We start from the raw sequence: 27,966 nt of genomic DNA on the forward strand, positions 1-27,966 counted from the left end.
CAAGTACGAGTCCGCGTTGACCAATCGTTGATGGGCGACATCGACCGGAAGGTGGAAATGAGAGAGGAAATCCGCACCGAGGATTGGCATTGTGACGTCAGCAACGAGAAACTTACAATTGAATTTACCGTTTCCGAACGGTATATTGAGGTTTTCGTAACCGTAGGTGGATATCGCAGATCCGTTGGCAGCTACTAAGAGGACGTTGGCAGATGTAGACAGACTACGTCGTGCCTTGAAGAGTTTCCTTGGCAAAAAAGAACGACAAGCACCCGTGTCTACCAAAAATCGCACGGCCATTCCTGCATCCTGTAAAAAGAAAAGATTAGAAATATGGGAGGCCACCGCCACAAGCGATGGCCTACTTACACGTTTTTTGGCCACTGACAATACTTGGCACATTTCTTCGCAGTTGCCCTGAATCTGAAGTGGTAGTAGCAAAACTGCGGCGGATGGGAGGTAGTAAGTGGCTGTAGAAGTCGTTCGTTGGGGCGCGAGCGATTGGTGGGTGGTGGGCGGCTTTGTCGCCGCTTCGGCACGTCACGCGGTAGGCGTGTATGTCCTACGGCATTCATGTCAGCTTCGGTTGACGTTGAATGGGCATCCTCGTCGTCAGGGGTGGAGGCGTTGATGGAGGTCTTGAAGTGGCGGTCCATAAGGGCGTCGGCTTTGGTTATCAAGTCCTTCATGGGTAAACTATCGACATCGGGTATGGCAGCGCGTACAGCTTCGGGTAAACGGTGTATCCAAAGGGCACAAAGTAGGCTCACCTCACGAGGAGAGCCGTCTGCGGCAGGTTGAAGGCGAGCGATCTGGTCATTTCCCTGAGGGCAAGGGAAGCCCTTTGGTCCCCCAACGGTTGTTGCGAGAGCTGAAAAAGCTTTGCTATACGGGCGGCTGGCGAAGGCAAGTACTGCTGCAGAAGGTATGTTTTGAGGGCGTCATACACTATTCGGGTGTCTCCTTGTTCACAAAGCCAGTCGGATATTTCTGGGAAGGTGTCCTCGGGTATCGCCGCGAGAACATAATCCGCTTTGGTGGTTGAGCGAGTCACGCCCCTGATATGGAAGTGGACTTTTGCGCTCTTGAAACCAAGCAAACGCCTCTGCGGTGGCGTACGGTGAAAGTTTCAATGGGGTGGCCGCAGCGCCAATTACTGTAGTAGAGTCCGTCTCCGTCATAGTACCAACGATGGAGAGGCAAGGGAGGTGGGGGTGGAAGGCAGTGGGAGCGAGTCGACTTCCGGGGTCACCATTGTGACGGCGCCGAGTAAGGTTGTGAACTCAAAGGCAGGTTGGAAACGACTGAGTTATATTATTGTAGAACTCTCTCCTTATATACAAAATCTCAAGGCAACAGGACATAACAAGTTCACAAGACAGACAATATTACAGAGGAAAGACCAGACATGAATTTTCATGTTCGTTTTAGTGCGAGGGAAGAGTGGAGATACAAGCATAATATATACAAAAGGAATTATGTACAATTGTGTGAAACACGGTTGGTTCAGTATGTTTCAATGCATTCATTGAAACAATAGGAGGTAGGGAATTAAGCAAACCTTATAATATTTTGAAATCGTTGTTTGGAAAACAAAATGCTCAAAATGGTATTTTCTTATTACACGATTTTCTCAATTTTCAAAATTACATGATGAAATGAATCTTGTAAATATGTTTGATTTATGATTGGTATTCATTAGTAAATACATTAAAAAAAAAAAAAAAGATATGTTTTAGGATTATTATTACTGACTACATTAAGGGTATGATAAATGCATATTAATCAAAAGACCTAAAGATAAAATAGTTGATTCATATATATATATATATAAATATATATATATATATATATATATATATATATATATATATATCAAATAAGCCATATATATTGATACATTAAAGTCTGGGTTCTCTTAACGACCTCGGGATCAGAGCCCAAGGCGGAACCGCCCAAAGACTATGATATCGGACCAGCGGGGATTTGAACCCTCGCCAGGATATCTGTATGCCACTGACCATACCACTCCGCCACGTCGTTAAGAGAATCCAGACTTTAATGTATTAATATATATGGCTTATTTGAAATATGAAAGAAACATGTTTAAATGTGCAAAAAATTTATCATATATATATATATATATATATATATAGATAGATAGGTAGATAGATAGATAGATAGATATATAGATATATATATATATATATATATATATAGATAGATAGATAGATATATAGATAGATAGATAAATATATATATATATATATATATATATATACATATATATATATATACATATATATATATTTATATATATATATATATATATATATACAGTTCGTTAGTCTTGGGTAGTGCCATATCCTCTGTCCTATGGTCTTCCACTGTCTTAGGTTGGAGTTCTCTTGTTTGAAGGTACACTCAGGCACACTATTCTATCTTATTTTTTTTTCTTTTTTTTTCTTTTTCTTGTTTTTTTTAAATGGTGTGTTGGGCAGGCTTAATAGAAGGGCCATGGATGCCTGGTGGTTTATCAAGAGGTTGTCGTTTCCTTTTTCTGATTCTTTTTCTTCTCAAAACCATCCTTACTGTCCTCCCTTCAGTTGAAGTGGCTATCCTGGAGGGTATTTAGCCTTGCATGGTGTATCGGCTCCTCCATGTTGACCAGTTTTTCCGACTTTTTACTATAGTCTATGGGTATCATCAATCACTTTGTTTATAATTCTGTACGTATTGTTTTTGTTATAATTCTTGTTAATCTAGTTTTTAAGTATGATGTGTCTTTTTTATTTCTATTAATTCTTATGCTGTCTGGAGACATTGAGCGAAGTCCGGGACCAGTGCATCCTAGATTTCGTCAATGTCGTCTTCTGTATTGCAATATTCATGGTCTTCATCAAATATCCAAGACCTAACAGTTGCGTCCAGACAGTATGATATTCTTTTGTGCTCAGAAACTTTGGTTTCTAATATGAGGCACTCATCTGAGGTCCTTATAACTGGTTTTAAGAAGCCAATAATGTTGAAACGTGATGCCATCCCTAGGGCCAGGGGAATGGCGGTGTATATTAGGACCGAGTACCCTGCTTCTCATAAGTCCTGCTATTAATGTGGATGTCATGAGATTCAGGTAATAAAAAGTTTGTGGCAGGCATAACAACTTTTATTTGTGTTCGATCCACCGGAATCCAGATATGGATGATTCTATCTTCGATGGTCTTCTTACCATTATGGCTAGGATACAAGATGATGATAGAAAGGCTTGTTTGTCTTTGTTGGTGATTTTAATGCTCACCATAGGGAGTCGTTAACTTCTATCTCTCCTACCGATTGCCATGACTTAAGAGCTTTAGACTTTGCCTCTGAATCAGGCTGTGAGCAAATCATAAATGAAGCTACTCACAGGTCTGGTAATTGCTTGGACCTCGTATACACTGACTCCCTGGCGTTATAACTAGTAAGGTTGGTTCTCCAGTCGGGACATCTGATCATGCCTTGATTTCATTATTAGTGAAGACTGAGCAGCCTGTCCCTGATATATCATATTCTTGTAAAATTTATATGAAATCCCAAGCAGACTGGAATGGGATTTTACATGATATTTTGTGTTTGAATTGGTCACAGTTATATAATAGTGTAAATCCTGTTGTCCCTTTGAATGAGAATCTAGTCAACATAATTGATAGGCGTATCCCTTCTCGTGTGCTAAGGTACCGAGTGAAGGAAAAACCGTGGTTCAATGATGATTGTAGACGTGCTTTTTTGGAAAAGCAGGAGGCCTATCAACTTTGAAGGGTAACAGATCAGATTTGACCTGGAACAACTATACTCAGCTTCAATCTTTGCTCAGAGAGTTTATGCCTCAACTGAAAAGGAGTACAATTTAACCATAAAAGAAACACTTTCTGGTACAACTCAGGAACATAAATGGTGGTCTACCCTTAAATCTGCACTCTTTGGTGTCGATGCAACAGTTCCTCCTTTACTTAAACCAGATGGCTCAGTCACTCACTGTCCAAAGGAAAAGGCAACCCTTTTGGCTGATGTTTTTGACAGTAAACAGAGTAATGAAAAACTTGAACTTCCGCATTCCTGTTTTCCTGAGGCTAAACTAACTAGTTTAGCTTTTCGAACTCGTGAGATTAAAGCTCTGTTGGTGGACCTTGATGCTTATGGAGGTGTAGACCCAAATGGTATTTTTCCTTTGTTTTTTTATAAAGACAGCAGATTTCTTAGCTCCAAAGTTATCTGTTATTTTGCGCATGTTAGCAAGAAGAGGAGCTTTTAGCACTAGTTGGAGAATTGGTAATGTTACTCCTCTATGTAAATGTGTTCGTGGTAGCTCAAGTCCCACTGATTACGGGCCCAATTTCCATAACTCCCATATTATCTAAAGTTTTTGAACGTCTTCTGGCAAAACGTCTTAATAGGTTTGCTGAAGGTAATCATCTACTCCTTAGTTTGCAATTTGGTTTTCGTAAAGGCCTTGGAGCATGTGATGCCCTTCTTACAATCTCCAATGCTGTACAGAAATCCCTTGATTGTGGTTGGGAAGTTCGTATGGATTGGCCTTGATTTTAGTGCTGCCTTTGACAGTGTTAATCATGAGGCCCTTGTTTCCAAACTGAAACAGTTGGGAGTGGGTGGGTCGTTTCTTAGCATCATTATTGATTTTTTAAGTAATAGATCTCAAAGAGTTGTTGTTGATGGGCACCATAGTGATTATAGGAATGTAATATCCGGTGTTCCACAGGGGTAGTGTTCCTGGCCCATTACTTTTCATACTATATACACTTGACATGTGGTTTGGCCTTGAAAACAAGCTTGTTGCATATGCAGATGATGCTACTCTCTTTGCATCAATTCCATCCCCTGAATGTAGATCTAGGGTTGGTGAATCCCTTAATAGAGATTTAGCTAGAATTAGTGCTTGGTGCAAATTTATGGGGTATGAAGTTGAATCCTAACAAAACTCAAAGTATGATTGTAAGTAGGTCAAGGACGGTGGCTCCTCAACATCCGGATCTCAGTATTGATAATGTTTCTTTAAATATGTATGACTCTTTCAAAATTATAGGGTGTGATTCTCGACAGTAAATTTACTTTTGAGAACATATAAGGTCTGTGTCTTCTTCGAGTTGCACAAAAATATGCTTATTGAGAAAGTCTTTCAAGATTTTTGGTGATCAATCTATTATGAAGAAGTGTTTTAATTCTTTCATTCTACCTTGTTTTGAGTATTGTTCTCCTGTCTGGTGTTCAGTTGCTGATTCTCATCTTAATTTGTTGGACTAGAAACTTACGGTCTGTTAAATTTCTTATTCCTGATCTAGATATTAATCTCTGGGCACTGTCGTTCAATTAGTTCATTATGCATGTTGCATAAGATTTTTCATAACTCTGACCATCCTTTACATTCAGATCTCCCAGGACAATTCTATCCTGTTCGTAATACTAGGCAGGCAGTTAATTCTAATAGCCAAGCCATCTCCATCACGAGGCTCAATACTACGCAGTACTCTAGAAGTTTTATTCCAGCTGTGACCAAGTTGTGGAATGATCTTCCTAATCGGGTGGTTGAATCAGTAGAACTTCAAAAGTTCAAAGTTGGAACAAATGCTTTTTTGTTGACCAGGCGGACATGAGTCTTTTTATAGTTTATTTATGACATATTTGTTTTTGAGGTTGTTAATAGTTTATATATGACATGTCTGTTTTAACGTTGTTACTTATTTTAGAATGATTTATTGTTAATTTGTTCTCTTCATTTAATTAACTCCTTATTTCCTTTCCTTACTAGGCTATTTTTTCCCTGTTGGAGCCCCTGGGCTTATAGCACCTTGCTTTTCCCACTAGCGTTGTAGCTTAAATGGTAATAATATATATATATATATATATATATATATATGAAGACCTTATAGGGTTTTGAATTTGTTGTTTGTAATGAATAATTTTCAATATAATATTTTCTCATAACATAAGATTTTCTCATTTTTTGAAAGCTCTTTTCGATAAACGGAGTAATATGGTTCATCTCCTTGAATCTGATCCATTAGCCAATGAATAAGTCCAGAGAGATCCGTCATCTTGTGAACAAAAACAGCATCATGAAAGATAAAGATCTTTGATTGTTAACATCAGCTTCAAAATGTTACCTCGTGACCCTTGGTGTTCTATCAGTCTTGAGATGAAAGTTGTATAAGTTGAGCCTACATAGTCCTCCTCAAGAAATGGTTAAAGACACTAGTTCCTAGATATTCTAACAGCAGCTTCTCCTTAAGTATGTTTCAATGCATTCATTCTAACAACAGAAGATCGGGAATTATGAAAACCTTGTAAGGTTTCTAATTCGTTGCTTGTAAAGAATAATTCCCAATGTCAATACGTGAGATTTTATCCTTTTTTGAAAACAATATGAAGAGATTATAAGTACATCTAATTAAAAAATATCATGATGAAAGGAATATTTAAAATATTTTTTTATTATGTTTGGTATTCTTTGGTAAATATATTGTAAAAAAATATGTTTTGGGAATATTATTTCTAACTACGTCTAAGATATGATAAAAATTTATTACTTAATTGACCTGTAGGAAAGTGTTTTTTGGTGTAGGCTTTCACATTTGAATTGTTTTTGCTCAGAAAAGAAATGATTAAAGAAAAATAGAGCTAGATGATTCATATAAATATAAATATAAATATATATATATATATATATATATATATATATATATAACTCAGTATCAATATTGTTATAGAGTATAGTGATAAATTATTAGTAAGAGAGTCTTTCCAAAGTAGATAATGATAACCTCAAACGTTAAAATAATTAATCAACAATTTATGAAACCTACATTTATTTAGAATAAAAGTATAATTTCCTGATTCTAAAATATTATCTGATCGATTAAAAAACAGACGTCGCCTCTGATATAGAAAATGGGATATTTACCAATTGCTTTTCTGAAGTTAGACGAGTTTTAAACTCATATTATGTATACAAGGATTATGTTAAATCCTTTTTGATCCCGGGGGATGAAAACCTCAGAGTTTAGCGATAGGATCTCCCAGTTCAAGGGCTCCTATTAGTGTTCTACAAGATGCTCATCTAAATAAGGATAAGCTCTTGAAATTCCAACTAAAGAAGCCTTAAGGAAGACTTTGTACGATAATAACCAACTATGTTATGCAGTTGAGAAAGTCAGATAATTCTAACGACAATCTTGAGCTATTGAACTAGACAAATTAGATTAATAAAATTTCTATTTTTACTATTATTTATTAGTTTTATAAAAAGTAAGGGTTGTCTTTTTCAATGGTTCTATTACGTATTTAAATTTTGTTGGTAATTATAGGTAGTAGGTTGGCCAGGGCACCAGCCACCCGTTGAGATACTACCGCTAGAGAGTTATGGGGTCTTTTGACTGGCCAGACAGTACTACATTGGATCCTCCTCTCTGGTTACGGTTCATTTTCCCCTTTGCCTACATACACACTGAATAGTCTGGCATATTCTTTACATATTCTCCTCTATCCTCATACACCTGACAACACAGATTACCAAACAATTCTTCATCACCCAAGGGGTTACTGCACTGTACTTTTTCAGTGCCACTTTCCTCTTGGTAAGGGTAGAAGAGACTCTTTAGCTATGGTAAGCAGCTCTTCTAGGAGAAGGACACTCCAAAATCAAACCACTGTTCTCTAGTCTTGGGTAGTGCCATAGCCTCTGTACCATGGCCTTTCACTGTCTTGGGTTAGAGTTCTCTTGCTTGAGGGTACACTCGAGTACACTCTCCTATCTTATTTCTCTTCCTCTTGTTTTGTTAAAGTTTTTATAGTTTATATAGGAGATATTTATTGTTGTTACTCTTCTTAGAATATTTTATTTTCCTTTTTCCTTTCCGCACTGAGCTATTTTCCTGTTGGAGCCCCTGGGCTTATAGCATACTGCTTTTCCAACTAGGGTTGTAGCTTAGTAAGTAATAATAATAATAATAATAATAATAATAATTGTAGCAATAATTATATAAAAAGAAAACTTTTTAGAATTATTGATAACATTTTCTACAAGATGGAAGCTTCTGAGGCAGGCAACTAGTTTTAATTTCCGGAATAATGTTATTATTATTATTATTATTATTATTATTATTATTATTATTATTAGTAGTAGTAGTAGTAGTAGTAGTAGTAGTAGTAGTAGTAGTAGTAGTAACACAGCAATATTTCAAATATTAACAATTTATAAATTAAAGAAAGCATAATATTTAGTTTAATTAGTACTCTCTCTCTCTCTCTCTCTCTCTCTCTCTCTCTCTCTCTCTCTCTCACTATGTACAGGACCTTGATAAAACCCCCATAAACACAGAAATCAAATTTTTATTGTTGCAATTACATCCGGTTTCAACGGCCCATATGTCCTTCTATTAGGGCTATTGACTTGAAGCTTAAAACCATAAGCTCGTGGCACCTCTTGGGAGAGTGTCGAATATTCTTTGTCAAATGGTAATGTCGACTTTACTTAGTCAAATGTCTCTCGAACTTTCTGGATGTCATAGTCACCTCTACTTTGTCGTATAATCATATCGAAATTGATTTTGATTGATTGACTTTCTATGTAGACGTTTATTATAAATTGGTTTTACAAGCAGCCTAGCTCGACCTGGGGTCTTTGATTTCTGATGGAGATGCATTGTTTTATTTTGAGTCGATTGGTTGGAGTGTCAGGTCAATGATCCAACGGAACAACAAGAAAAAGAGAGAGAGAGAGAGAGAGAGAGAGAGAGAGAGAGAGAGAGAGATTTTGTGTTTAAAGTTAATAAAAATGGTGCTTACTGTTTACGTGAGAGAGATGATGTGTTTAAAGTTAAAACAAATAACAAAATGCCTATTATTCATGTTTGTGTTTGTGTGTGAAAGAGAGAGAGAGAGAGAGAGAGAGAGAGAGAGAGAGGAGGGTGCATTTTTGAATTTAATCTATATATTTGCTTCCTTTTCATGAGAGAGAGAGAGAGAGAGAGAGAGAGAGAGAGAGAGAGAGGGTGCATTTTTAAATTTAATCTATATATTTTCTTCCTTTTTATGAGAGAGAGAGAGAGAGAGAGAGAGAGAGAGAGAGAGAGAGAGGGTGCATTTTTAAATTTAATCTATATATTTTCTTCCTTTTTATGAGAGAGAGAGAGAGAGAGAGAGAGAGAGAGAGAGAGAGAGATAATATGATATTTTTGTCAAAACATCAACAAAAATCAGTATTTGTAGTTTGACAATTTCTTTGATCTCGTGTAAACTCATGCCTTTGACTTGATGCAAATATTATTTTTGGGCAAAGATAAATTTTCTATATATTTTTGAAATCGATGAAATTAAAAGGTTGAGGTTTATATTTAGAGACATCTCAACATCTAATCCTCCTAGATGTATAACAACCAGATGCTTAAACGTAATGAATTAGACAGGTATTAGGACGTACTTATTACGAGCCCTCGTAACAGATCCTCTCTCTTGCAAAATCTCTCGCCTCTTTTCAAAATGGCCCCAAAACTTCCATCACAAACAGTGAGTGATTCGACTTTAGAGCACCATCTAGTAACAGCCTCATTGCAGACGAGGTCTTCATCTTGATTGAGGGGGAGTTTTAAGCGCGTTCAGAACGATTATTGCGTGCCAGATCCAGGGACGTTTTCGCCAACTACTCTCAGGGGACGCTTTTAAAACTTGTGTTTTTACTTTTCTACAGAGGGTTAAGGGTGAGAAGAAATATAATGGACGGGGAGAGAGATAAAAATTGGTGTAATTGAAGAGGGCCTAATTACCTAGGAAAAGTATTAGAACTTTGGAAAGAACGAAATCGCTTAGCGCTACGGCCAAGTTATGGCTGAACGTGGCCGTTAGTATTGGAAGTGGCTCTTATTGTGATTAATTTCTCGATTAACAATATTTTAACGAACAAATTCCCAGTGTAAACTTCCAACTCTCGATTATTACGTTATTTTTAAGGCACTTTCTCTAGAAAGGAAAGTATTTAATGAGAGGGTTCTAACTGTTTTAATTTATGCATCAGAAACTTGAAGTCTTACTAAAGCCTAAGAAGATAAATTAGTTACAGGTTAAAGAGCTATGGAAAAAGTATTGATGGGAATAACAATAAAGAACAAAAAGAGCAACATAGATACGAGAGCAAAGTAAAATACAGGATATTCTAACATGTATCCAAAAGTAATAAACATGGACAGGACATACTATGAGAATGACAGATAACACACACACACACACACACACACACACATATATATATATATATATATGTATATATATATGTATATATATATATATATATACACATATATATTATATATATATGTGTGTGTGTGTGTATATATACATATATATATATATATATATATATATTGTGAACGTACATAAAAAAATGCCAACTAATCATGATCAAACATATGAAAGTACAATGTTTTATATTTATTATTCTGTTAGTTATTTTGCTCTAAAGTGACTTAAAGAATATGAGAAGATAACTTAAAAGAAGAAATTAAAAGAAATAAAAAGTGGATCTAATCGTTATTATCAGCATAATATTTTTGTTTGAGGAGAAGAATGTACATATGTTAACATGTATATACAGTTACAAGATTTATGTGAAATTTGTCCATTGATGTGGAGAAACTATTTGGTAATTTTCAGTTCACATCATTGAGTGAATTTAATCTTTAAAGTCTTTGTCCTCAATGAATGATTATTTTCTTTCCCACCATTATCCCTACATTAAGGGGTCAGTTGCCTGATGCACCCTCTCCAAAGCCTTCGATCAAAGGTAGCATCTTCCACTAAACCTCTTCTCTCTATATCATCCTTCACCTTACCTCTAATGCTGGGGTAAAAACTTGGGCTAGACGGACATGCGGATGCGGTTAGCTGTGAATTTTAGCTAAATTTTGAGTATATCACCATACATCACCATTCATCCCAGTTGTGTTTTTGTACCAAATCCCATAAACCGAGATGAGCATCGTCACATGTGCAATATATCCAGGGTCACCACGCTCCGTGTAACACTGGCGGACAGATTGAAACCTGTTCCATTTGTTCGCCTAGTTTGCGATGATGGTCTGGCACCTTCGGTAAGACGCGTGCAAGGAGATAACGCATAGCATTATCCGTATTCTGTTCCGCATGTATTGCTAACCTAATCACATCTCCAATCTGTAAATTCAGTGTACTTCTTTTTTGAAGATGAGGAAGCGTGCATCCCTGTGCATGTGTTCAGCACTACTATATAAAAAGAGAGAGAGAGAGAGAGAGAGAGAGAGAGAGAGAGAGAGAGAGCTCATTGAAGTATATGGACAACATGAGAAAAAATGAGAAATATAGTTGGTTAAATACTCTTATGCAGTTATGATTTGAGAGAGAGAGAGAGAGGAGAGAGAGAGAGAGAGAGAGAGAGAGAGAGAGAGAGAATATTTCGTCATACAAAGCTTGAACATCGTGAAAAAATTTAATATTATATTTGGATGGAAACAAGCTTTTAGTTTTACAATATAAAATACTTGGGTAGATTAGTGGAAAACTTTTTATATATGGGAGTCCATTAGATCACGCATGCTGCGATACATATCGCATGCATATCATGTACGCCAAGATCACTACCGCAATGTGCCGACCAATTGAGATGTCACAGCTTGCCCACGGTGATGCGATATCATATACAGCGCTATATAGCATGGCGATGTATCCCAATGTATCACCCTTATTGCTCTCTGCCTCCAATGTGCATCTCCCCTGGTCGCTTATTCTGCTTTATGAGTATAAGTCAGGTATGTTGTGGCGTCCTGCGTTTCAAAAAATATGTGCTGGAATATTGCCTGAAAGCGCCTGCGGCATTAAAATTTTCGGGATTTTTTCCATATCTCCTCTGATCGCCAAGTGTGATCCCAGCATAATCCTCGTAAATGACTCTATGTCGGGTTCCCTGCCTCCGGCTTGATGTTCTCCCCAAAAATTGGCTCCTTCCAAACACTCTTCCCTTTCCTCCCCACCATCCTCATAATGTCAGTGGTAATTTTTACAACGCCTGCCATTCTCTCATTTCATCATTTTCCATTCCTTCAAGGAGTGATATTTTTATAATGTACCTCTGCATTCTAAGCTCTATTCTCTTAAGTTTTGCTTCCTCTTTTCATCTTAAACCTCAATTTTCTTATCCACACATTAACACTGGTCTTATTACTGTGGTGCATATTTTTTTCATAAGCACATATATACAGTATTTGATGAAATATATATGAACTATCTATCCGAAAAACCAACCAAAATGATGACTATTAAAACATTTCAGAATAAACCAAAGTGAAATGAATAAAATAGTAAAAAGCTAGGCCAGGAAAAATCATTTTAACTAACGATAAACAGAACAATAGAGGGGAAAATATTCGATGTATTTTAATCCTTTATACTTTATTGTATTCTATATTTTCCTACAAAGAGAAAATGGTAAGCTTATATCACATAATCTTTATGTCATTGTCATCCACATCTATGAAGATCTAAACCTTAGTCATATCAATTTAAAGAGTCTGAATATTAATATTCTAAATAATAATTTCATTTAAATAAAAAGAACAATAGAAAGTGTTTATTTACAAGTTGTTTATAAAGATACAACATTACAGAAAATGCTCAAAAAACGTCGAATACAGGAATATTCAATAGGAAGTTTATTTGAAAACTTGTTAATTTTCTTTGGTATATTTAACATTTTCTAAAATATATAATTTTTAAAATTATCACTCAGGAGTGTTTATATATTTGGAAATTCATCCAAATGTCAAATTTCATTTATTTTCTATTAACTATAATTATCAATTATTAGATATCTGTATCCTTCAAATGCATCATGTTCATTATTTAACTGTTCTTCATTGTCTGTTATCTCATTTCTATATATTTTCTCATTAATAAACACACATATAATTCATTTTCTTACTATGCGATTTATTTCATACCTTTTCCCTTTACTTTTCTTTCAACACTAAAACAAGTCATATCTTCATTTCAGGTTTTAATTTTATTAGTTTCGATGCATTATCTCCTTTTCTTTCACTCATAAATCATTTCTTATCTTTCAATTATATGTTACTTTGTGTTTTCATCGTCACCGTATCTTTCATATGTTTTTTTTTATCTTATCTTATTGCTGATTATTTACGTTTAATACAATTATCTTACTTTATTTTTTATTATAAACATTGTTTTTAATTTTCTAATATTTTCCACCAGAATGTTTACTTCCATCTCAATAAAATGTTTCAGTCTCTTCAACATTTTTCTATTTTCTTCGTGAATTCGTAATAATACTTTACACAGCTGTATATTTCACACATTGTATAAGTGCCGGAAAACACATTGAAACACATTTTCAAAATCTATTCGCAAACCGAGTTGATTGAAAACCCTCACAGGAATAGAACAGAAAATGGATTAATTCTGCATAAGATCACTTGAAGTCTTACTCCACTCGAGGGTGACCCGAAACGAGTCAGCTTTGGCGCAAGCTGTGACTGAGGTAATCACTCAAGAACGCAACAATCGCGAGTGAGAGGAGAAGTGCCAAGGTATGTGGTTTTGGTTGCTGGCCTGATGAGGGGGGCATTCCTGGAATTAAAAGGAGGAACTGTTTACAAAATGTTCTTTACATTTTTGAATTGGTATTTCTAAATGTTTATTGAGAGAGAGAGAGAGAGAGAGAGAGAGAGAGAGAGAGAGAACATTATGAAACTTATATGAAAATCTATAGGTAAAATATATACACCCACACCCACCAACAAACACACACACACACACACACGCACGCACACACACACACACGCACACACACATGCACACACAGACACACACACACACACACACACATATATATATATATATATATATATGTGTGTGTGTGTGTGTGTGTGTGGTGTGTGTGTATTTATCTATAACTTTGTCTAAACTTCCCTTTTCTGCTTTGTCCGAATTCCACTTCCTTTTATTTACTATTGGACAAAATCCCCTTTCTGTATTAATCTTTGTTTGAACGTACCATTTCTATATTCATCTTTGTCCAAACATTACCTTTCTGTTTTTAACTTTGTCTGAACTTTCATTTCACGCTTACCTCTTTTCTGTATTTATCTTTGTCCACACCTACCTTTTTCTGTATTTACCTTTGTCTAAAATTACCTTTCTTTGTCTTAAACTTTCTCCTTAACTTAACATTTTTGTTATTATCTTTGTTAGAACCTTCCTTTTCGGCATCTAGTATTGTCCATACTCCCCTTTTCTGTATTAAATAAAAAACGACCTCTTTTCCGTTTATACCTTTTTTTTTATCGTCCTCTTTTAGGTGTAGCCTAATATTGTCTGAACTTCCCAGTCAATTTATACCTTTATCTGAAATTCACAATTTGGATTTGCATTTGGCCAAGCTTCCCCCTTCACTATATACCTGTCTGATAGCTCGTCTCTCAATTTACTCTATCTGAAGATCCTTTATTTGAACTTACTTCATCTGAAGCTAACCATTATTATATTCACCTTCAGCTGAAGCACCTTATTTTTGGATTTACGTTCCTCTTGAACCCACCACTATTGAATTCACAGCTGAAAGCCACCAATTTTGCAATCATATCTGAAACCCACCACTTTCGAATTTACATTCAACTGAAACCCACTAATTTTGCATTCACCATCAAATGAAACCCATTACTTTTTTTATTAGCTTTCATTTAAAATCCACCACTTTTGAATTCGCATCTGAAACGCACAACTTTTGAATTAACTTCTGAAAACCTACCCACTTTGAAATCACATCTTAAACATACCCACTTAGAATCCTCCTGCATCTGAAGCCCAATAATTCTGGATACCCATTTGGATTTTCCTGTATCAGAACTTACCCCTTCTAGCTTTACCTTGGTCACTGGAAAGGGCTGAAATGTCCCTGGATTTCCATGACCGGCACATTGTAGTTGAACTGGCCGTCGACGCTGTGCTGCTGCGTCTTGTAATACAAGGTCGAGATCCTGGCGGAGCAACGGAGGGTCATCTCGCCATGCTTGAAGTGTGACCTGGTCACCAGGAATTTCAGCTGGAGTTTGGTCTGCGCTAGGCCATCCCGGGAAAGAGATGGTCGGCAGACTCAGCAGGTATTCCGGAGGGGCCTGTGAAGTAATTGAGAGGATGTATCAAAGATTCTGGTTCTAATTTAAGATTTGATATGAGAAGAATGGCAGGCGGAGTAAGGATTAAAGAGTTAATAAGAGTGGTTGTATTTTATATGTATATATGTTTATGTATATGTATATGTATATGTATCTGTATATGAATATACATATACATATATAACCATATACATATACATATACATATACATTATAATATATATATATATATATATATACAAATACATATATATATATATATATATATATGTATATATATACATATATATATATATATATATATACATATATATATATATATATATATAATCGTAGTTAAAGTAAATTAAAAAGTTTGCGTTAACTGCATGATAAATGCTTCCCACATGGCCTTATTCATGTCACAGATTTGGTCAGTTTATATAATATATATATATATATCTATATTATATATATATATATATCTATATATTATATATATATATATAAACATTATATAATATATATATATATATGTATATATATATATATATATATATATAGATATATATATATATAGAGAGAGAGAGAGAGAGAGAGAGAGAGAGAGAGAGAGAGAGCCTTATTGCCTTATTGCCTTATTTTTTGTTTGGGTTCCCCCAGTCCCTCAGTGTGAGGCACCCTCGTATATCCACCAGAGAGTTGCAAATGCATCTTCGGCGTATTTTGCATCTTCCAGTCTTGGATGGTCTGGGATGCATCTTAGGTATTTATCGAGCTGATTCTTAAACACATCTACGCTCACTCCTGATATGTTTCTTAGATGAGCTGGCAGCACATTAAATAGTCGCTGCATTATCGATGCTGATGCGTAGTGGATTAATGTCCTGTGCGCCTTTCTCAGTTTACCTGGAAGGCTTTTTTGGCACTATTAATCTACCTCGGCTTGCTCTTTCTGATATTTTAAGCTCCATGATGTTTTCAGCAATTCCTTCTATTTGCTTCCATGCTTGTATTATCATGTAGCGTTCTATTCTCCTTTCTAGACTGTATAGTTTTAAAAATTGCAGTCTTTCCCAGTAGTCAAGGTCCTTAACTTCTTCTATTCTAGCAGTATAGGACCTTTATACACTCTCTATTTGCGCAATATCCTTTTGGTAGTGTGGGTACCATATCACATTGCAGTACTCGAGTGTACTACGCACATAAGTTTTGTAAAGCATAATCATGTGTTCAGCTTTTCTTGTTTTAAAGTATCTGAATAACATTCCCATTTTTACTTTACATTTAGCCAACAGTGTTGCTATTTGGTCGTTGCATAACATATTCCTATTTAGAATTACACTAAGGCCTTTAATTGCTTCCTTGTTTGTGATTGTCTCATTATTAGGTCCCTTGTATGCATACACCATTCCTTCTCTGTTTCCATAATTTATTGATTCGAATTTATCGGAGTTAAATACCATCCTATTTATCGCCGCCCATTCATATATTTTGTTTAGATCTCTTTGTAGTGAGTTCCTATCTTCACCACAAGTAATTTCTCTACTTATTCTTGTGTCATCGGCGAAACTTCTCACTACGGAGTTTTCAACATCACAGTCTATGTCTGAGATCATAATAACAAATAGCACTGCAGCTAATACCGTACCTTGGGGCACACCAGATATTACCTGGGCTTCATCTGATTTCTCGTCATTTGCAACCACTATCTGTTTTCTGTTTTGCAGGAATTCTTTTACCCATTTTCCTATCTTTCCCACAATATTATGCTTTCTCATTTTTTTCTCCAATATGTTATGGTCTACCTTGTCAAAGGCTTCTGCAAAATCTAGATAGATCACATCTGTGTCTTTTTCATTTATCATATTATTGTATATGTTTTCATAGTGTGCTATCAGTTGGGTCTGTGTACTTTTTCCAGGTACGAAACCGTGTTGACCCATATTAAACAAATTATTTTTGACCAAATTGTTCATTATTTTCTTCTTTATTACCCTCTCATACACTTTCATAATATGTGATGTTAGACTAACAGGTCTATAATTGCTTGCCTCTAGTCTTGATCCACTTTTGAAGATAGGGGTTATAATAAGCTAATTTATGTTTAACATATATCTCGCTCATATCTACACTCTGTCTTAGCAGTATTGCAAGCGGGCTTCGCGATAGTGTTTGCAGTTTTTTTTAACAAAATCGCTGGAACTCCATCTGGTCCGGCTGCCGATCCATTTTTAATTTCGTTTATAGCCGTGACAATATCTGCTTCATTAATATCTATATCCGTTAGATATTCAACATTTTCTTCTCTCATTTCTGTTTCATTATTCTCATTCGCAATTCTAGGCGTGAACTCACTCTTATATTTTTCTGCTAATATGTTGCATATTTCTTTTTTTTCATTCGTTAGCCGTCCTTCAATTCTTAGAGGGCCCTATTTCTATTCTCCTTTTATTCATCTTTTTTGCATAGGAGTAAAGTACTTTGGGGTTTCTTTTTATATTTTGAAGTGTCCTTTCTTCTAAGTCCCTTTTTTCATTTTCTTTCGACTGTATAATCTTTTGTTCTGCATTTTCTATCTTACATTTTATTTCCCTCATTTTCCACACATTTTTTTCTTTTTGCAAGATTTTTCTTCCACTTTCTAATTTTCTGAAATAAGATCCTTCTGTCTCTTGGTATGCACGTCTTTTGTTTATTGTTTTTTTTTCGGTACATAATTTTCAACAATTTTCTCCAGTATTTGTACAGTATGTCCGTATTTACCTGTATATTATCACTTATAAATACATTTTTCCATTCTTTATTCAGTTCTTCATTTATTTCTGACCATTTTATATTCTTACTGTAAAAGTTATATTTTCCATATCCTTCCCAAAGTTTTGTGCTTTTATTAATTCTGTGATCACTTGCTTTGGAATGAACTATCAATTCTATGACATTGTGGTCTGAAATTCCCGTGTTATACACTATTATTTCTTTAACATAATTCACCTCATTCACAAATACTAGATCTAGGACATTTTCCTTTCTTGTTGGAATGTGGTTTATTTGTTGCATATTATGTTCTAATAGCATATCTTGAAGCTTTTCAAATTGCCTCTTATCTTCTGCGCTACTATTATTCTCTTTTTTATATGTATACATACAACCACTTTCTTCTATCCGTTCTTTCCAATCCACGAAAGGAAAGTTAAAATCTCCGGATAGGAGTATATTCCAGTCTTTATGGTTTCTACATATATCATCTATTTTTTCTATTATTATGTCAAACTCCTTAGTGTTTGGGGGTCTGTAAACTACAATATTCACAAGTTTTTCAAATTCAAATTCTACTGCAATCAATTCACATTCTGTGTTGCTGTATTTTTCACAGACTTTTCCTTGATTTATGTCTCTTCCATATATTGCGGTTCCCCCTTGATTCCTATTTTTTCTGTCTGATCTATAAGTTTGGAAACCCTTTATCTGGTCATCACTGCCAGTCTCTTGGGAATACCATGTTTCACTTATATTTAATATATCTATTTTTTCAATCTGGGTTAGTTCTTCTAGGAACTCTATTTTCCTTTTAGAGTTACTCGTCGACTAAACCCTAAGCATTCATCACTATTATTGTTTGTGTTTCATTTCCATTATTTAATATTGGTAATAATATGGATTCTCCCATGCTTCCTTCCTGTTCTGATATGATGTTCTTTTCTTCATTTCTCGGAATTCTGCCCATTAAAAAATCCAACTTTTCCATAATATTTGTTCTTTCGCCTTCATACTTATTTTTGTGTGTAAACCTGCAATTATCCCCATATCTGCACCAACCCATGGTATTATATATGCATTCTTTGTAGTTGGGCTCTATTTGTGGAGATTTAGGTTGAAAGGCCATTTTTGGTGCATAGTGCGGTATATACGCGGCCTGCTTTTTTGTTTCTTTTTTGTTTCATTTTTGTTTTTCTATTCAGTTTTCTGAGTTTTCTTACTCTCATTCATAGTTGCAGGATGCATATATCGACATTTTTTGTTGTAACTGCATCCTTTTCATTCTTTTAGGGTTTTGCATATTTTTGGATGAAGATCTCTGCATTCGTCTCCATATCCGTCTAAATACGCACATTTACCATATATTTCATAATTATGGCATATCTTTGGATGCTTGTAGTAGCATCTTTCGCCAAATTTGCAATTCCCTCTTTTCAGCCTATTACAGACTATATCTTTCTTTTCTTTTTTTTCTTGTTCTTGCTCTTCCCTAAAAGTATGTAGGTCCGGGTAGAGTCTCTTGGGTCTATTATTTGTTTCCATCTGATAATTTATTTCTTCATAGGTATGTTTTTGGATGGCATCATAAGTTATAACAATGATTTCCTCTGCATCCTTACACATATCCTGTTCATTTTTCTCTTCTTCTTCTTCTTCTTCTTCTTCTTCTTCTTCTTCTTCTTCTCTTCTTCTTCTTCTTCTTCTTCTTCAACTAATTGCAGCTTTAGTCTCGACTTAATTATATTTTCTATCCAGACTAAGCATGTTGAGCAGAATACCTTTGTGTCTCTATTTTTATTTTTTGCTGTATTTCAGCACATGTGGGGTGTGTTGGAACATTACAGGCATTACATTTTCTAATCAGTTGTTGAGGATTATTAATGGAATACCATATCTTACATGTATTACACCATTTTGGCATTCTTTTTCCCAATGCATCAATCAGCATATTCACCATATTGGACTTGTTATTGTTCTTTGATTGATTTGTTGATTGATGTAGACTTTCTTTATAAGTTTCTTTAACACTTGGATCTTCTTTGGAATTTCTTCAATTATTTTACTGATGTTTTCCGCAGATTTGTTCCAGTCTATTGGATCATATTGTTTCAATATGTCTGCGAATATTTTTCCGTCACACTGGTTGGAGTTGTTAGTGACATCTGTTGTCAATTGGTCGAGCTCCTGTTTCGCCAACTCATGAAATTTGCCTTTGCTGACTCCAGCGATGTCTCTCCACGAGTTGCCTGTGTTATACAATGCCATCTTGTTCACATTTTTATTAATTCACAAGATAACTATCCTATGCCGACGATTTATCTCACTTTTCTGCCCTCAAACTAATCACCGACTATTCACGAAAACTTGTAGCTATATTTCACTCGATAGGCTTCTTGTTATCCGCGTTAAATCAGGATATTTTTTAGGGACGCACAAGTGTTCACTTCACCGGCATACAAATACAACTCAGAGAGAGAGAGAGAGAGAGAGAGAGAGAGAGAGAGAGAATGAGAGAGAGAGAGAGAGAGAGAGAGAGAGAGAGGGTCCCCCACATCTGAAAAAGAAAAATAGTAAGGAATATATTCCCAGTAGACCACGAATGCTTTCAGTAATTGTTTTATCTGGCGGGTCCTCTGGCAACCTCGTGCTGGGTGATCCCAAAACAGTGTTGTACCAGGGTATCCCTAATGAAGTTTTCGAGAAGTGGCGTTTAAATGTAATTGTGGTTTAATATATCCCTAAGAGCCGTTGTATCCTCTAGTTCTTCATAACCTCCGCAATGTCACAGGAACAACGGGGGGTTAGCGAGACGATATACTGTAAATGAATTTTTAGATTTGTAACGATGAAAAATCCTTTTAGCTCTAATGTCTCTATACTCGAGAGGAAATGTTCCGGCTAAAAATGGATGCTGTTAACTGGAGGGGAAAACTTATATCTCTCTTACTTTATCTTACAGACTCTCTCTCTCTCTCTCTCTCTCTCTCTCTCTCTCTCTCTCTCTCTCTATGTAATTGAATTGGGAAGTTTTTTTCATAACTCCTTTTAGCCTTATTCTCTTGCTTTCTCCTTTTTTTAGAGAGAGAATATTTAGAGACCACAAAAATGGTATGAAAATATTAAAAAAAAAAAAAAAAAACACGGATAAAACCCCCTTTATAAATTCTATACTTAAAAATATTATATCCAACTTAATTATATGTATAAATTTCTTTGAATAAAACATTTACAAAAACTAAGTATTTTCATAATATAGAATAAAAAAAAATGAAATATAATTATATCCAAATTATAAGCTAAAATATGAAATTATATCCAAATGATAAGCTTAAAAATATTATTATATCCAGATGATAAACTCGGAAATAGATATTTATCAAATGGGTAAACTAAATAATAAAAAATGGAATATAAATATATCCAAATAATAAACTAAAATTTGAAATTATATACAAATGATAAACTAGAAAAAAAAGAAATTAAATACAAATGGTGAACTAGAAAATAGAATATCCTATAAAGTATAAACTAAAGACTAGAATTACCTACAAATTATAAGCAAAAATATGGAATTATATCCGAAGGATAAAACGAATTTTGAGCGAAGCAAAAAATCAATTTTTGGGTGAGGTAGCCATGTCGTCCTGATGGAAGTTCCTTCGTTAGTAGCTTCCTAGGTTATATTTGACTACAGTGATATATCCCAGAGAATTTACCAAAGGTATCCAGAATTCTAACTCCTGGAACGAATATCCCTTGAAGATTTTTAATAAGGGACATCGCATAAAATCAAAGGATGTATTCTTGACACGTCTCACAGCTATCTACACCCCTAATAGCGTTTTTCCCCTTCGAGAGGAAAAAGTGGCAAGAATATAGGAGAGCCGTTATTAGGCAACGCTCCTACTATACTGTAAATAGGCGCCACCCCCCGCCGCCCCGTGGTGCCATCTAGCCATTCTTTTCCCTTGTAGCTTTGCTGACCGGTGTTTATCGCATGTTATCTCTCGCTATTTTGGATTTATTTCGCTGTTATGATGTCTTCACCAGCTTCATCTGCCTCTGGAAAGTTAAGTAATATCTTTGAATTGTGTAAATGTAAGCTCTTGCCAGTTTTACTCTTTGATTGAGATCGTAATTAACGTAAAAAGAGCTGTTGCCAGCCGGATGGCGTCATGAACGCAGTCGTTCTTTTTGTACATTTAGTTAGCCTAAAACGACTATCCCGGCATCGCTTACTTCTTAACTTTAGCTATTTAGCAATTTAGCTAGGGATTTTTATATTATGTCCTTGTTATCGTGAATTTTGCTAAATATTTTAAACCTCACGAGCTAGCTGCTTCCTAGCCTAGGCACCTTCACACTTCATGCATGATATAACCATAGATTAAGGGAGCCATAGATGCGTCATCTCTGCCTTTCCATATGGCGTTTTTGTCACACCATACACAGCAGCGCCATCTGGTTTTAGTTGCGGTGACTTGATGACCAAACCATGCCGAGAGTTAACAGCCATTCGCAGTACTGTGCTGCTATAAATTGCTGCAATTCGAGAGCCAAGAACCCGGAATCAGCTTTTTTCACCTTTCCAAAGTCTGGAAAATGTATCCAATATTGAAAGGTAAGTACTAAATAATGAGATTTTTGGGGGCGTTTCTGTGGGCGATAATAAAGGTGTTTTTCCGCTTCGTCTATTAAGATAGAGTGCATTGATTCTGTCAGCAGGTGTGTTGCCTTGCCAGATTGTCAATCACTGCTTGCCTCAATCAATCTATGCTTCAATCCCAGTTCTCAATGCGTTTTCTATTCGCTATGGCCCATCCCCACCCAACTGTTATGCACGAACTGACCGAAACACAATTTATTTTATGCACACTTTTTTTTTTCTTTTTTTCCTGCACAACTTTTTGGTTTGTTTTAGATAATTGATTCCTAGATTTTCAAATCGATTATCGGAATCGGTTTGTTTTTTCAAGTGATGATCAAAAAAGTCAATAATCGGCTCCATCACTATTTAATACTTTAACAGATATGAGCATGATGAGAAGTCTCTTGTCTGTAGATCAATCTGTTTGAATGTGGATTGGAAGAAATAAAAGTGAGTGTCTTCTACAGATTTGAGAATATAATGCATCGAGTAGTGATTGGAGAAAAAAAAAACTTGAACATATGAAATTTACCTTGATTTTGTGAACCAATCGGAACAGACTGCCATGTGATTGCAATATAGGTGTTGTGGTCATTTGTGTCCTATTTGCATATCATTTCTTCAAATTTTGTCTACAGTACTTTTCCAACATTACACGCATGTCTGGTTATAAATGCCGATTGTTCCTTGTTCATTTCAGGAATAAAAGTGATTTTTGCCATAAATTTTTGCTATTGCTATAATATTCGGTGAAAAGCATGTGATTTTGTTGTCAATCCAACATTGATTGTTAACGAAGTGATGTACTTTTAATAACAATTGATGATAAATACATGATCTGAATAACAACAGGTGCAAACTATTGTCTATTATATGAAATAGCTATGATGGGCTAATGTTATGACCATGAAAATAAATTCCTTATGAAAAAACAAATCCACCAACCTTGCTTTTTCTTTGTTTTTTTGAAAATCAAGTATCGTGTAAGTACATCTATTGGCGGGTATTTGGACTTTAGACAATTTTGCGAAAATTCAATTTTTTTAATTTAACCATAGAAAAAAAATTACATTATTTTTCTTTTATGTACCAAGGGCTGAATATATATTTTGTGGATAAACAAGTTGCGAACAACAGCAATGTAATGACGTTTTATTTTATTAACGGTTTTATTGAGCCTAATTACTGTACCTGGTACAATAAAAAAGTTTAATATCACCAGTGCTAGTAAATTTAGGGAGATTACTAGATAATAGTATATGACACACTCTGCCAATTAAAGTCCCGGTATAATTCACTTCATACCAAGAAAGCCTGGACTGGAACCACAGACACTAGGAAACTTAAACTTTTTTTTTTCATATTTTTGCTGGGATTTAATTTTTACTAGTACAATCATTTACCAGGGATGGAAGTTATTTTATAGATTGTGTGTTGCCAAGGATCTTCAAAACCACCAATCAATTTAGCTATGCTTCACGCTTTCCATTAGTTTTTTTTATTTGTCACGTATCAAACCAGTTTCCACGGATAATCAAACTTCTTAAAATAATACATCTATGATCAAACACAGCTGCTGCTTGAGCCGGCCGTTATGACCGCAATAGAACATAGATGGCGCTGCATGCGGTGGTGTGACACCTTGTCATAATGTAGTGACGCATCTATGGCTCCCTTAATCTATGATATAACCTTCCTGGTAAAGTTTTACTGAAGCTCATGGAATATTTTATACATTTAAGATATTACTCGCATTTATTTTTCCTCTTCCAAGATAGTATACGAGATAGTTTCGGTGAACGATTCTCACTGCTCCTAGGCCTACTAGCCGAGGGCTCTAGTATACTTTCATACATGTCCCCAATTGCTCTTGTATTGCCTTTTAAGGGGAGACTGATACCTCCTATACCTTTCAAGCCAATACCAATCTCCTGGTGGGATTTAAGAGCAATTCCTCTCCCTCTGACTAGCCTAGGCTACCCTCCCTTGGCTTTGCCCTGAACTGAGTTCTGGCAAATCTTTACTGGGGACGTCCCATTTTCTTTCTCTTCACCACTGAGTCGGTTTCAAGCCTAGAACTGGACATCAGAGTAGAATGTCTGTGTTTGGCATCCGTGCGTCTGGTGAAATGACTTTCCGGGTCTGGTTAGGTTGCCCTTACAGGAGGCTAAACCTCCCTAGGCCTTACCCCGGGTTTTGTATGACAATTCCCCCCCCCCCCCGCCCTCTTGGCCTAGCACACAGTCCTGTGCTGGTAGATCTTTAGCCGAAGAATTGAATTCTTCTTCCTGACGAATATCTCTAGTACGAGATTCCATTCCTTTTGAGATTGCATTCTGGTGTCGCCTTCTCACTAGACTAACCCCTAACTGGGAAATTGAATTCCCATCCATGAGGTTGTCTTCTATGGGATCCGAATCGCCCAGGTAGGTAGTACCTTCGGGTATTACCCTCACCTATAGGACCCTTGCCCCTCCCCTGCTGTCCTTTTTGTGTTGGCCTAGCCTCCACATACCCTGGCCGTTCGTTCTACATTCGACCCTATGGGTAGTCTGTAGAATTGGCCTGGGGTCTCCTGCCTGCTGCCGGCTGAGCCGGCTGCCGGCAGAAGCCCCTATCTGTCTTTGAGTGTTCTTCAGCCCTCCCTTGGACTGCCTTCCCTATCCATGCTACCCAATATGGATGGGATATGGTCGGATGGAAGCCTGAATCTAATTCCTCCCCCGTCCATTTGAGCCCTCATTCAGTATGTAGGCCCGGCAAGGCTGAGCTTTTGCCTTCCTCCATCCTTCTTTTCCTTTAAGTTTCCCCATTCTGGGCCACTGCCTGAGCCCAAAAACTAGGATATATAATTGTATCCGAATGACAAACAAGAAAGTAGAAATGCTATCTAAATGATAAACAAGAATGTAGAATTATATCCGAATGCTAAACTAGAAAATATAATTTTATCCAAATGATAACCTTGACAGTAGAATTATATACAAATGATTTACTATGATACAGAAATAAATCTAAAAGATAAACTATAAGATAAAATTATATATCAATGATAAACTAGAAAATAGAATTATCCTCAAATGATAAACAAAAAAAATAAAATTACATCCAAATGATAAACTTAAAAATAGAATTATACCAAAATGAAAAACTAGAAAATAATTTTATATCCAAATACTTAACTATAAAAGAAAGCAATTAGTGACCTATCTCACCTGTTTCCCCGTTGATCTGCCAGGTCAGTTGGGCTGGTGGAAGTGACCTGGCTGATGTGCAGGTCAATCTGGCCAAGTCACCTATGTGGTACTCATGCTGTGTACCGTGGATGAGCGGTTTTTCCTCGGGCACGACTGGGTGGAGAGAAAAAGATAATTAGATTTCATGTTTCATTGGTTAGAGAGAGAGAGAGAGAGAGAGAGAGAGAGAGAGAGAGAGAAGTATGAAATATATTTCTCGTTTACCTGTTAATAAAAATAATAATAATAATAATAATAATAATAATAATATTATTATTATTATTTTTACTATAATTATTATTATTATTATTATTATTATTATTATTATTATTATTATTATTATTATTATTATTATTATTATTATTATTATTAATAATAATAATAAGAATAATAATATTTCTATTGTTATTATTATTATTATTTTTATTATTATTATGTTTTTGGGTAGTAGACCTTGTTTCTGGCAAGTTTTGTTAAAAAATAATTACTGCCTCAGTTGCCTTGATCTTATACTTTACCTTATCAATGACTCTTATTATCTTCTTCTAAGGATTACTGCATACAGCCAGTAATTGGGCAAGAGTCATCCTTTATGATGGGTAGTCAAATTCAGAAATTCTTTGCGAATCAAGGTTTTAATGTAAAGTTTACAAGCTAGGTAAAATTTACAAGTCGGGTAAAAGAATACAGAGAACAAGCTACACGTTTCAGGAGTGCTATCTCCCTTTTTTTCAGGCTAGAGTGGTAGAAACGATGATAGATGCATCCTTATATATGGAAATTCTGGCTTAGGTAGAGAGGCAGCTAATTTAAAGAGGCTGCCTCGTGCGTCGTGGGGAAAGTAAATAGTCTTGTTGATAGAATGGTGGATTCTCATTGGCTAAGGTGCTCGCCCTGAACGGCTCTAGTTCAATCAGACTGCCTTCCCACTCACTCAAGGCTGATGTGTCGCCATCTTGTCCTCTGGCAGCTGGGCACTGATTGGTGGAAGCGCTCGCCGAGAGGGTATGCAGACTAGGCAGGCTTTCTTGTCGCTGATCAAAACTGTCTTGGTCGGTGGTGTCTTGATCGGTAGACTTGTCTCGGTTGGAGATGACATGGTTGGTAGAATTACTCCTCATTGTCTTGTTCCTGTGACAGGAGGAGAGAAAGAACATTTCCTGGGTAGAATTAAGTGCCGGTTTTTCTCTCTGTATAAGTAAAGTTTCAAGTATTCGAAGTCTTCTGCTCTCTGGAGCATGGCCCATTATCTTAGTGTTCTTAATTATTTCCTCACGTTTAATGTTGTTCTTGTAGACGTGTAGTGCATGAGCTCTTATAGTGCCTGGATGAATGTGACAGGACAATTCTGCCTTAGGCAAAGAGGCAGTGAATTTACATTGGTTACCTCGGGCGTCATAGTCAGAGTAATAGTGGGATTGGTAGGGATGCCGGGTCCTCATTGGGTAAGCCACTCGCCGAGAGCAGTTGTACTTCAGGCAGACTGCCTTCCTACTCAATCATGGATGATGAGTCGCCAGCTTGTCCTCCAGCACCTGGGCTCTGATTGGTGAGAGCGATCGCCGGGAGTGTATCAAGACTAGGCAGGGTATCCAGTCGCTGATTAAAGTGGTCTTGGTTGGTAGTGTCTTGATCGGTAGAATTGTCTTGACTGTGGATTTCATGATTTGTAAGGTTACTTTTCAGTCTGTTGTTCCTTTGACAGGAAGGAAGAAGGAAGATTTCCTGGGTATTGTTGAGTGTCGGTTTTTCTCTCTGTATAAGTAGAGCTTTAAGGATTCAGTGTCTTCTGCTATCTGGAGCACGGCCGATTATCTTAGTGTTCTCGACTATTTCCTCACATTTAATGTTGTTGGTATGGTCGTGGAGGGCACGAGCACTTATAGCGCTGTGTTGAACGTGACAGGATAGTCTCTTAGACAAACGCATTGTGGTCATTCTTATGTAACGTACAGAGCATCCAGTAACAGGGCATAAGTAGGAACAGACCAAGTTGGTCTGTCTAAGGATGTATTGAGTTAGAGGGTTGGCATTGTTCCTCATGATGAGGGATCTCGTCTTGGTGGTTTGATAATAAATTATCATCTTGACCTCTGTGTTTTTATCCACAAGGGAGAAGAGATTCTTTATT

At 36.0% G+C, this 27,966-nt stretch overlaps 1 pseudogene; it reads right to left on the minus strand.

Moving 5' to 3' along the window:
- Positions 1-12,648: 12,648 nt before the first annotated feature.
- On the minus strand, positions 12,649-27,277 carry LOC137626795 (uncharacterized; annotated as a pseudogene).
- Positions 27,278-27,966: the final 689 nt, after the last annotated feature.

Source organism: Palaemon carinicauda, chromosome 34 (assembly GCF_036898095.1).
Source record: "Palaemon carinicauda isolate YSFRI2023 chromosome 34, ASM3689809v2, whole genome shotgun sequence".
Taxonomy (NCBI): domain Eukaryota; kingdom Metazoa; phylum Arthropoda; class Malacostraca; order Decapoda; family Palaemonidae; genus Palaemon; species Palaemon carinicauda.